Source organism: Pyricularia grisea (genome assembly GCF_004355905.1).
Source record: "Pyricularia grisea strain NI907 chromosome Unknown Pyricularia_grisea_NI907_Scaffold_7, whole genome shotgun sequence".
NCBI lineage: Eukaryota > Fungi > Ascomycota > Sordariomycetes > Magnaporthales > Pyriculariaceae > Pyricularia > Pyricularia grisea.
Window position 1 is genome coordinate 1,224,461 of NW_022156720.1, and position 13,533 is coordinate 1,237,993.

Consider the following 13,533-nt stretch of genomic DNA (forward strand, 5'->3'; position numbering starts at 1 on the left):
TTTACCGGTTACGTTATTATAATTTGCCAATTAAACGTTTAATAATTTGGTTTATATATTTTTAAAGGAACAAATGATAAAGAAACAATTAGGATATTAATAAACCATAAAGTAACGTTTGAAATAATAATAATAATAATAATAATAATGATAATAGAATTAACAGCTAATATAAAAATAATTAAGCCGATTTTTAATATCGGCGTTTTGTAACGTCGTTTTTATTTATTATCGTTTTTGGTATGGATGTGGCAGTTTTTGTCTTTTGAATAAAATAAATTGTTTCCTGGCATGGTTTTTCGAATATTCCCGGCGTTTTACGCCATCTTACCGTTTCCAGTCGATAAACTTTTCGCTCCGTTTTTTGTTTTTTTACGAATTCCGTAATTCTCTTATAAATTCTTTTATTTGTATTAAGGTTAAATTAATATGTGATTCCGCTTTTTTCTAGGGATTAAATCCGTTAGATTTACTTCGTCGGAAATCCATTTAATTTCTTTTGTTTTACGATTTTCGTGCAATTATTTTATATTTGACAAATTCATCATAAGCTGTTTTTTTATTATCGTCTTTAATTAAGCTAAATATTGGTATAACGGTAAGTTATTCCTGCAAATTATTATAAATAAAAAAGGCAGATTTAGCTGTTATAAAAGAATCGGGATAATACTTTTAAATATAAATTTTATATTAAATTTACTAATTATACTATAAGTTTCGCTTATTAATACGGTTTTTGTAATTTTATGCCTTTTTATTAATAACCAGTGACTTATATTACCGGTTATTAAACCACCGGTTATTTGTTCAACAACGTTTTTATTCCCGTATATTATAACGTAAACTATTTGGAAATTTGAGTTTTTATTATTGGCGAGTAATCCGTTAATTAATACGTGTAATTTGGCTGTTCGTAAATTAATTTTAACGTAAAAAATCCTTTGTACGCGTTTTCACGTTGCATTTATTTTATTCATTTATCAGATCGACATTTTCGTTATCCGATTTTATTACCTAAACGGCGGTTATATAGTCGAAAATAGCCTCTGGTTAGTAAATTAACGTAACTTACGCTTCCCGAACTCGTTAAACGATAGATTTGTATGTTATTTCTAATTGGTTTGCTGTTATTAATTTCATTTGTTAATTTGATTCTTGAACCGCATTTTTAATTTTCTACCGGTAAACTTCATTAAATAACCGCTAAAACTTTACTCGTTTTAAGATGATAAAACTGTATGTATTCTTGCCTAAAAACCTGCTTTTTAAAGATTTTTCATTGCCTTTTTTGTGTAAACATTTTAGTTTTAAATTTAAAATATTATCCCTTTAGATTTTTACCACGTTAAAATTTTCGCCCTTTTTGGAAAAAATAAATACGTGTTGTAAAGTAATGGAACGCAATTTAAATATCTTTTATCATAACATTAATCGTGGTAAACCAATATAATTTCACCTTTGTTAAATTATATAATAATTTCTTAAATTTAAATACGGCGTTTTAAAATAGTAATGCTGGACCTTTCTTTAAAATACGCATTAAAACGTTTTCCTGCAATTTTGTAAAGTTTTGGATGTAATTTTGGTTAGTATCCCTAAATATCAATTTACATCCAAATTATATTATAATTGGTGTAAAAATTAGTATAAATCGTTGGTGGCAACGTATTATTTTAAATAATTGCGTAAATAGGTTTTTTGCAATATTATTAAAATTTTATATAATAAGGCGCAAGTCTTTATAAAGGTAATTCGGCAGTTTTTTCGTCTAATTAACGAGCCCTAATTTAAATCGTTCTCGCTTACTAAGCTCTTTTATATTTGCCGGCTGTAAACCGTTTATAACAAATAACATATTTATTTTTTACCATATAAATCTTTCGAACGGGTTTTAACAATTTTAATTTTGGTTTTTTATTTATGTTTAATCGTTAATTCGTAAATTCGGTATTTTAATTTGTAAAAAAATAATTATTTACCGTTTTACGTGCTCGCTTTTGTAATGATTTAATTTTTCTTTCGGCCGCGTTATTTATTTCGAAAAGATGGTTTTATATTTCTTTTCTCGAATATTATTCTTCGTGGTGGAATTTATACAAATATTTTGTTTTTAATTCTTTTTGGTTCTTTTTAATTTCTTTCGTTTAAACCTTTATATCTAGTCTCAGGGCTTATCCCTGAACGCGAGCTCCACCAATTAAGCCGCGTGGCCGTGGCTCAATTCGTGGCTTTGCTTATACCTGTAAATCCAACCAACAATCACTCTGGTTCAGGTTTGAGGACAACTTGTTCATTTTCGGCTCAAGTGAAGGTAATTTCGCCAATTCGGCGACCGACACTCCGTTATAATTAATTAAATAAACATCGTAAAAATAAACAGTTTGCACGTTAAATATAAAAATTAACGAAATAATTAATAACGATTTATTTTATATTTTTAATCGTTATATTGGTCGAATTGGGATATAAGTGCCCTTAATTTTCAAATGGAGGTTGGATTTTTAATAAATTTAAATTTTTTTGATTTTTTTTAATTACATTTTTATTTTTGAATATAATTTGAAAAATTCTGCACGTGGGGGGTAATATATACGTATATATTATATATATAAAATTTAATTAATAGATTACGTAGTATAAAATATTAAATAATCGAATAGGTAAAATAATAAATATTTTTAATAAATTTGCAATCGAAACGGGTTTATAATCTTACCCATTTTAACGATATTAACACCAAAATTTCAACGATTAAATAACCGGTATAAATAAACGGCCACGTGAAAGCGATTCGTAAATATTATTGAAATTATGTATTTTATATATAAATTTAATAAATTTACACATTTTTAAATTTTATTTTATATTTATTTTAAATTAAATAAAAACAATCGTTATTTTATAATTATATATAGTTAATATAAAGGTTTTTTACATTAAATTTTTTCTATAAAACCTTTTACTAATAAATATATTAATTATTAAATATTTATATAAATTATTAAATCTAACGTATATTTATATAAATAAAAGATTAACGAACGATAATTTGGAAAAACACATTGTACGTGGGTGCTAATATAATAATTTTAACCATTATATAATAATAAAAAATTTATTTATATTATTATTTATATATAAATTTTTAAATAAGGCGTTAAAAATATAATTATTATTATTTAATTTTATTTTTATTTGTAAATAACGTATATAAATATAAGGTTTTACCCATTAAAAAGCCCTAATTTTAGGTTTTATATATTACGACCAGACAGTTGGGCCGGTACCAGGGAGGCCAGGTGGGGTAATACCCCTCCTGACGACACCTACCCAAGAAAAACCCCCGACCGGCGAAAAAAGGATTACCTAAAAAAGGAAATCACGTGACGCCACGTGACTGCCAAAAGAGTGATTTTAGTGATTTTTGAGGATTACAATAAATTAACAAAAGTAATTTTACTAATTTAGTGGAATTAAAGAAATTACATTTAAAATATAAGTTATATAAAACACGTTTATTACCATGTAAATAAATTCGATTTTAAAATTGTTTAACAATAATTTAATTTTAATTAACCTTAATATTTATTTAAAACCGATTATAATTTTACCCCAATTATTAAAAATATCCAATTTGCAATTAAACGTTTAATTGTTTTAACCTATTATATTTTATTATAAAAACAAATTATCCCGATATTTTAATCGTAACATTTTAATTATTTTTGTTTAATATTTTATTTTAAAATATACCGAATAATACCGCCGAAATAATATTTTCCAATAAAACCATTTTTTAAACCTTTTTTACCATTAACGTTCCGGCCAACGTTAATATTTTGCGTTAAATAATCGCAACGCTCCAAACCAAAAATCGACAATTTTAAAAACGAATAACCGAATATATTAACCGAATTAATAAAAATAATATTAAATATTTTTTATTTATATTTTTTAACGGTACCATAGATATTTTATAGGGATTTTTTACGGAAATCCGGATTTATTTATATTTTAACGAAAATAATTTCGATAATAATGTAAATAAAATTGCCTATATAACCTTGTTTTTAAAAAACAATACGTTCGCCTAATTTAAACCTATATTGCGAAATTATTTAGATTATAAAAAAAAAAACCGTAAAATTAAAATTAACCGTATTTTCGACGATTACGATAATTTCGAAAAATATTTTAAAAAAATATTCGGTAATTTAAACGAAAAACGTACGGTTAAACGAAAATTAATACATTTTACCCAAATTTAATCGGTATTTAAATATACCAGTAAATTTCGATAAATTACCGCCAAATTATTATAAGGCCCCGAAATTTTAATGGCACGTTTTTATACGGGATTTGAAAAAAAAAATTAAAAACGAATTTATTAAAAAAAAACGACCTAATACCCTAATTAAATACGTAAAATTAATAATTAAAATTAATAATCGATAATACGAGAAAAAATTGGAACGACGCGAAAAACGTAATATATAAAAACCAATTTTGCGATAAATTAATATTGGACGTAAATATTAATACCCCAAACCGTTTCGTTAATATGATATTTTATATGGAACGTATAACGGATTTATAAATTTTAACGCGACATAATATAAAAAATTTCGTTAAAATCCCAAAAATAGCAAATATTTTAAATATAATAAAATAGGGCATATCGCCAAAAATTACCTTGAAAATTAAAATAATATTTCCGGTTTTATTTTCGATTTTAGGGGTAAATCCGAAAAAATATAAAAATTTAAAATTATAAACCATTAATAGGTATAATTTAATTAATATAATTTAATAAATTAAACCATTTATTACGACGATAATTATATAATTTATAATAATATTATAATAAATATAGTATAATATTTTTAAAAACCAAAAAACACCCGAATATTAATAATAAAAAACCGAATATTTACGGAAATAAAACCATTAACCAATTTACACCGATAAAACGTTATATTATCCAAATTTATAAATTCGAACGTTTTAAAAAAATCCGATACGGAATTATTAAAATAAACCCACCGTATTAAAATAATTAACCAATTTTTAACGGAAATTTTTTTTAATAACGTTTTAAAAAAAGGTTTAAACGACGAAAAAAAATAATTTCAAACCGTTATAACGTGGAAAAAACCAATAAATTTTACAAATATATTAAAAAACAAATTAATTGATACCGAAACGACCAATTAATTTAATTTCCAAAATATAATCCGGTATAATAAAAACAATTTTTTTTAAAAAATCCGAATTTTACGTTTAAAAATTATCCAATATTTAATATTAAATACCCGGAATACCCACGTATTTTTTAGGCCAAATATTTCCGAAATAATTACGGAATTTATATAAATAAAAAAATTTACTATAATTCTCTTTTTCGACGACGATTCATTATAAAAATTAACGAAATTTATATAATTAAAAAATTACCCAATTGGGAAATTAAAATTAAACTACGGAATAAATTAGTAATTATTTTTACGCCATACGATAAATATTTTATAATATATTATAACTAACCAGGTTTTTTATAGTACAAATATATCCATAATATATATAAAATCCATATATTAACCAAAATATAAAATTGGCATATACGAAAATAATAATATTAAATACCTGTATTTATAACCAAAATTGTATAAAATCCGAAAATAAAAAATATATAAACGTTTACAAACGTATATAAAACATTTGCATTAATTAAATATTTATTCGACAAAGTTAAAATAAAAAAAATAAAAATCCCCGACGCGAATCCAACAAATTAAAAAATTAAAATAACTAAACGGTATAAAATACCAAACGGCGATAATAAAAACGGAATAAAAAACCTTAAATATTACGTAAAATACAGTAATAAAATATAAATATATATTTTTTAATATACGATTCGATAAAAAATTTATACAAATATTTTTCGATAATAAAATATAAAATAATTATATATTACCAAAAATTATAATAAAACGACGGATATTTTAATAATAATAAAAAATTATATTAATTATAAACCGTGGAAAAAAAAACAATTTTATACGGAAACGGTATTATTAAAATAAAAACCGTACATTATTAAATGGAAAATTACGGACGAAAAAAATAAATTATTTTAAATATTACGGAAATAAAAAAATAAAAAAATAATTTTAAAAAGAATTTAATTTAAAAAAAATAATTTTAAAATAAATTAAATAACCGGCCAAATTTAATGGAAAAAATATTTAATTATTAAATAATTTATAATATATAAAAATTTATATAAAAAATATAAGGTACGGACGAATTAAATAAAACAAATGGCATATTTACTAAAAAAACAACCAAACCCGGAATTAATATTGGAAAAAAAACGATTATTTATAAATTAAAACCAATCCAATTCCATAATATTAAATACGAACGTACCGACCAAAAACGGCAAAATTCCAAAAAATACCCAATTTATACACGATTATTTAACCAAAAATTCGAAACCGGATTACCTAAATATAATTTATTTAACCACGAAATATTATTAAAAAAAACCCCCCAATTAAAATTTTACAAAATATACGGTTTAAACCCAATATAAATGGAAATATTAAACAAATATTTTACAAAAGATTTCGAAAAAAAATATATTAAACCATTAATATTACCAGCGGGATATTTAATTTTTTTCGTACCAAAAAAAAACGGAAAATTACAACTATATATAAATTATAAATAATTAAACAATATTATTATCAACAATTATTACCCATTTCCATTAATAAAAAAATTCCGAAATATATTTTACTAAATATAATAATTTATAATATTAAATTTTAAAAAAATATATAATTTAATTTGTATAAAAAAAAACGAAAAATAAAAAACCGCGTTTTGCATTAAACGAAAATATTACAAATTTTTAATAATATTTTTCGGTTTTATTAATATCCTAATAATTTTTTAAACTATAATTAATTACGTTTTTAAAAAATGTTTAAATATTTTCGTCGTTATTTATTTAAATAATATTTTTATTTTTTCCAAAATATTGGAAAAATATAAAAAATACGTTTACACGGTTTTACGAAAATTATAAAACGTTAAATTTTTAATTAAGCCAAAAAAATATTTTTTTTACAATAAATAAATTAATTTTTTAAAATACATTATCGTTTTTGGAAAAATTAGGATGGAAAAATTAAAAATCCAAACAATAAAAAAATAATTTTAACCGCAAAACGTAAAAAACGTTCGAACTTTTTTCGGATTTGTAAATTTTTATAAAAAATTTATTAAAAAATACGGCGCGATTACCATTTTATTAACCAATATAACCAAAAAAATTTAAAATTTTAATGGACGGAATAAACGTAATAAATTTTTAAACAATTACGAAACGTAATAGCCCGAAAACCGATTTTTAAAATACCAAATCCAACGAAACTATTCGAAATTAAAACCGACGTATCCAATTACGCGATCGGAGGATAATTTAACCAACGAAATAAAAAAAAAATGCATTTTTACGTTTTCTTTTTTATAAAAATTATATAAATTAAAATTTAATTACCAAATATACGATAAAAAATTAATAATTATTATTTAAATATTTAAAAAATAAAAACCCCAATTATCCGGAATTAAATACAAAATATTAATTTATACGAATTATAAAAATTTGACCTATTTTACCATTAATAAAATATTAAATAAACGATAAATTAAATGGTTAAAATTTTTATTAAAATTCCATTTTAGGATTATTTACCGAAAAAAATAAAAAACGGTAAAACCGACGTTTTTAACCGAAAACCAAATTACGAAAATATAATATTAAAAAAAATACGCGTTATTTTTATAATAAACGAACACGGAAACCTTTTACCAATATACCGGAGTTTTATAATAATAAATACAATAATTATACCAAAAGAATACGGAAAATTTACGAAAATAAAGCCCACGGATATTAAAAAATTTCCAAAATATAAAAACGGTTAAAATAATATTATAATTTTAAAGGAATACGATAAAAAATACGAAAAACCATTAAAAATTGCGAATTTTACGTTAAGAATAAATCCGTAAAATATAAATTTTATAGGTTATTATAATTATTACCAACCTTTAATAAGGCCTGGTAAACCATTATTATGGATTTTATCGTTAAATTACCACTTTTAAAAAAGCCATTTATATAAACAAAATATAATAATATATTAATTATAATGGATAAATTTATTAAATACGTTTATTTCCTACCATATAAAAAAAGTAGCAACGCCGAAAAAATTACCTATACATTTTTACGAATAATTATTAATAATTACGGATTTTTAAAAAATATCGTTACGAATAAAAATAAATTTTTTATATTAAAATTTTAAAAGTTTTTAATAGAATAATTCGGAATAAACCACAAATTATTAATAACGTTTTATCCCCAAATAAACGGATAAATAAAACGAACCAATAAAATATTAAAATAATATTTAAAATATTATATAAACCACCAATAAAACGATTAAATATAATTATTACCTACAATATAATTCGCCTATAATAATTTAAAAAACGAAAATATTAAAATAACCCTATTTTATACCAATTATGGATTTAACCCTATAACGTATAAAAAATTAAAAACCACGATTACGGCACCGCGAACCGATAAATAAACGAACGAATTGCAATATTTATATAAAAAATTCCAACAAAAATTAAAATTTATACGAAAAAAAAATAATAAAATACGCCAATTAATATCGGATAAAAAAACCATTTTTTAAAAAAGAAAATAACGTTTACTTTATTCGACGTAATATTAAAATATAACGACCTAATAACAAATTCAATTTTAAAAAATTTGGATTTTTTAAAATTAATAAAAAAATTAACGATATTAATTACAAATTATTATTACCAAATATTATAAAGATTTACCCCATATTTTACATATTATTATTGGAACCGGTATTATACGGTATCAATATATAAAAAACGATTAAAATCGACGTAAAATAAACCTATAATATTAAATAAATATCCGACTATAAATAAAACCACGGTAAAATAAAATATTTTATTAAATGGGAAAATTAATTAAATGGGAAAATTATGGGTATAAAAAAAATATTTGGAAATTTTTTAACCATTTTTAAAATTACCAAAAACCGTTCCGCCAATATTATTAAAAATTGGATTTGCGAACAAATTAGCCAAAAAGGAAAAAACGATTTAAAAAAGCATTATTTACCATTTTTAAAAATTAAAAACTAACCAGGATTCGAAATTATACCACCAAATAAATTTACAAAACAATTATTAATATATAATATAAAAATAAAAAATACCAAAAAACAATTTACCAACGGAATATTACGTAAAAATATTTATTTTATCCAATAACGAAAAATTTAAAAAGTTTATTGGAAAAATCGAATTTTAAATAAAATTAAAATCCGGAAAAAACGATTTTAGGGATATTTTAAAAAAGATTTCGGCTAATCGCCGCCGTTGTTTTTATTTTGTTTTTTTACGTTCCACCCAATTTAATTTTTCCAAATTATTAATACCGTAAAATACGGCTTGTATTAATTTTTTAAATTATATTTATTTTTATTTTTAGAAACGTTTAATCTTTATGTTAATTTAACGACGTATTTTTTTTGCAATTTTTATTTTAAATTTTATTCGGGCGTATTGGAAACTAATATTCCGAATTTTCGCGGAAAAAAAACCCAAAACGTCGCAATTAAAACGATTAAAACGTAAATATTCCACGCAGCGAAAAAAATCCTAAAACGAAACCGAATATTTGGCCACCCCACGGAATTTATACGAAAAATAAAAAGGTATTTCCATTACGAACGTTAAAAAAAAAAAGGGTAAAACGACGTTCCGTCGATAAACGATTAAATTTCGATTTAATTACGCGGTTAAATATAACGTAAAAAAATTAACCAAAAAATAATAAAATTAAAAATAAAAAGTAAAAAAAACATTAATTATTTAAAGCCAAAAAAATTTGGCCAAAAAAAGGAAGTTTAATATTACGACCAAATAATTGGGCCGGTACCAGGGAAATTAGGTGGGGTAAAACCCTTTTTAATAATATTTACCCAAAAAAAAAACCCCGACCGGCGAAAAAGGGATTATTTAAGGAAAAAAATCACGTAACGCCACGTAATTGCCAAAAAAATAATTTTAATAATTTTTTGGGATTATAATAAATTAAAAAAAATAATTTCACTAATTTAATGGGATTAAAGAAATTATATTTAAAATATAAATTATATAAAACACGTTTATTACCATGTAAATAAATTCGATTTTAGGATTGTTTAGCAGCAATTAAATTTTAGTTAATTTTAATATTTATTTAAAACCAATTATAATTTCACCCCAATTATTAAAAATACCCAATTCGCAGTTAAACGTAGTTTCAATGCTCAGACTAGACCCCCCTGCGTTGCAGGGTGGACCGGGCGCTCCATGTACCTTTCAGCCACACGGCTTTTCGACCAATTAAATTGGCCGAAAAAATCGCGCCCGTTTTAATTTAAGAATATGTTGTCGATTATCGCCGCAAATGGAGGTTATCGTACAGTGTACGCACTGTGCATATACTGTACGTGCATTATATACGTAACGGCGATACAGTTTTTTAACTGTGTATTTTTTATTTATAAATATTTAATTAAATAAAAATGGTAGAAATATGGTAAAAATATCGTTGTAATATTTGAAATTAGGGCTTTTTAACGGTAGGAACCTTATATTTATAAAATATATATACAAATTAAAATAAAAATAAATAATAATATTAATATTTTTAACGCCTTATTTAAAAATTTATATATAAATAATAATATATATAGGTTTTTTATTTTCAAATAATAATAAATATAATTATATTAGCACCTACGTGTAAAATCTTTATCGAAATAATCGTTCGTTAATTTTTTATTTATATAAATATACGTTAAATTTAATATTTTATATAAATATTTAATAATTAATACATTTATTAATAAAAGGTTTTATAATTGAAAATTTCGATATAATAAACCTTATTATAAATTTTATATAATAATAAAATAACTTTTATTTTTTTGTTTAATTTAAAATAAATATAAAATAAAATTTAAAAATATGCAAATTTTAATAATATTTTAAAATAAAATCTACGTGGACGTTTATTTTTACCGGTTAAATAATTGTTTAAATTTTGGTTTTAACATCGTTAAAATTGGTAAAAATATAAACCCGTTTTAATTGCAAAATTTATTAAAAATATTTAATATTTTACCTATTCGAATATTTAACACCTTATATTACGTAATATATTAATAAAAACTTATATATAATATATATATATATATATACCACCCTCCACGTGTAAAAATTTGTAAATTATATTTAAAAATAAAAATATAATTAAAACAAATTAAAAAATTTCAATTTTTTTTTAAAAACCTAACCTCCATTTGCAAATTAAGGCCACCCATATCCCAATTTGATTAATATAACGATTAAAAATATAAATTAAATCGTTATTAATTATTTTGCTAATTGCTATATCCAACGTATAAACCGTATATTTTTACGATTTTTATTTAATTAATTATAACGGAATATCGGTCGCCGAATTGCCGAAATTACCTCCACTTGCGACGAAAATAAATAAATTATCCTTAGACCTAAACCGCTATAATTTTTGTATTTGGACCCATAGGTACAAAGTAAAGCCACCAATTAAGCCACAGCTTAATTGGGATCGCGCCGTTTAGGGATAAGCCCTAAAATTAAATTAAACGCTTAATTGCTTTAACCCACTGTATTTTACCATAAAAACAGGTTACCCCGATACTTTAATCGTAATATTATACTATTATTTTACTGTATTTATACCATTTATATTTAATTAAATATTCGTAAATAAAAAATATACAGTTAAAAAACTGTATCGCCGTTACGTATATAATACACGTATAATATATGTATAGTGCGTATACTGTGCGATAACCTCCATTTGCGCCGATAATCGACAATATATCCTCAAATTAGAACGGGCGCGATTTTTTTGGCCAATTTGATTGGCCGAAAAGCCGTATGGCTAAAAGGTATAGTCTCAGGGCTCATCCCTGAACGCGAGCTCCACAATTGAGCCGTGGCTTAATTCGTGGCTTTGTTTTGTACCTGTGGGTCCAACCAAAGATCACTCTGGTTCAGGTCTGAGGACAACTTGTTCATTTTGGGTTCAAGTGGAGGTGATTTCGCCAATTCGGCGACCGACACTCCGTTATAATTAATTAAATAAAAATCGTAAAAATAAACGGTTTGCATGTTGAATATAGCAATTAATAAAATAATTAACAACGATTTATTTTATATTTTTAATTGTTATATTGGTTAAATTGGGATATGGGTGCCCTTAATTCTCAAGTGGAGGTTGGAATTTTTGATTTTTTTGATTTTTTTGATTTTTTTTAATTACATTTTTATTTTTAAATATAATTCAAAAACTTTTGCACGTGGAAGGTAATATATACGTATTTATTATATATATAAATTTTGGTTATTATATTACGTAATATAGGGTGTTAAATATTCGAATAGGTTAAATATTAAATATTTTTAATAAATTTTACAATCGAAATGGGTTTATATTTTTACCAATTTTAACGATATTAATACCAAAGTTTTAACGATTAAATAACCGGTATAAATAAACGTCCACGTTAAAAACAAATTTAAATATTATTTAAATTGCGTATTTTATATATAAATTTAATACAATTTATATATTTTTAAATTTTATTTTATATTTATTTTAATTTAAATAAAAAAATAAACGTTATTTTATTATTATATATATTTAATATAAAGGTTTATTACCTCGATTTTTTTTTTATAAAACCATTTATTAATAAATATATTAATTATTAAATATTTATATAAAATATTAAATTTAACGTATATTTATATAAATAAAAAAATAACGAACGATAATTTGGAAATAAAAATTGTACGTGGGTGTTAATATAACTATACTAATTATTATATAAAAATAAAAAACTAATATATACTATTATTTATATATAAACTTTTAAATAGGGCGTTAAAAATAATATTATTATTATTTATTTTTATTTTTATTTATTTAAAATAATTATAAATATAAGGGTTTAACTTTTAAAAAGCCCTAATTTTAAGCTTTATAACGATATTTTTATTTTATTTTTACCATTTTTATTTAATTAAATATTTATAAATAAAAGAATATACAGTATTTTAACTGTATCGCCCATGCGTATACAGCGCGTGTACAGTGCGTGTACTGTGCAATTCTGTCGCTTGCGACGAAAATCGACAACATGTCCTCAGACTAAAACGGGCGCGATCTTTTCGGCCAATTTAATTGGTCGAAAAGCCGTGTGGCTGAAAGGTACATGGAGCGCCCGGTCCACCCTGCAACGCAGGGGGGTCTAGTCTGAGCACTGAGACTAATCTTTGGTTGGATCCACAGGT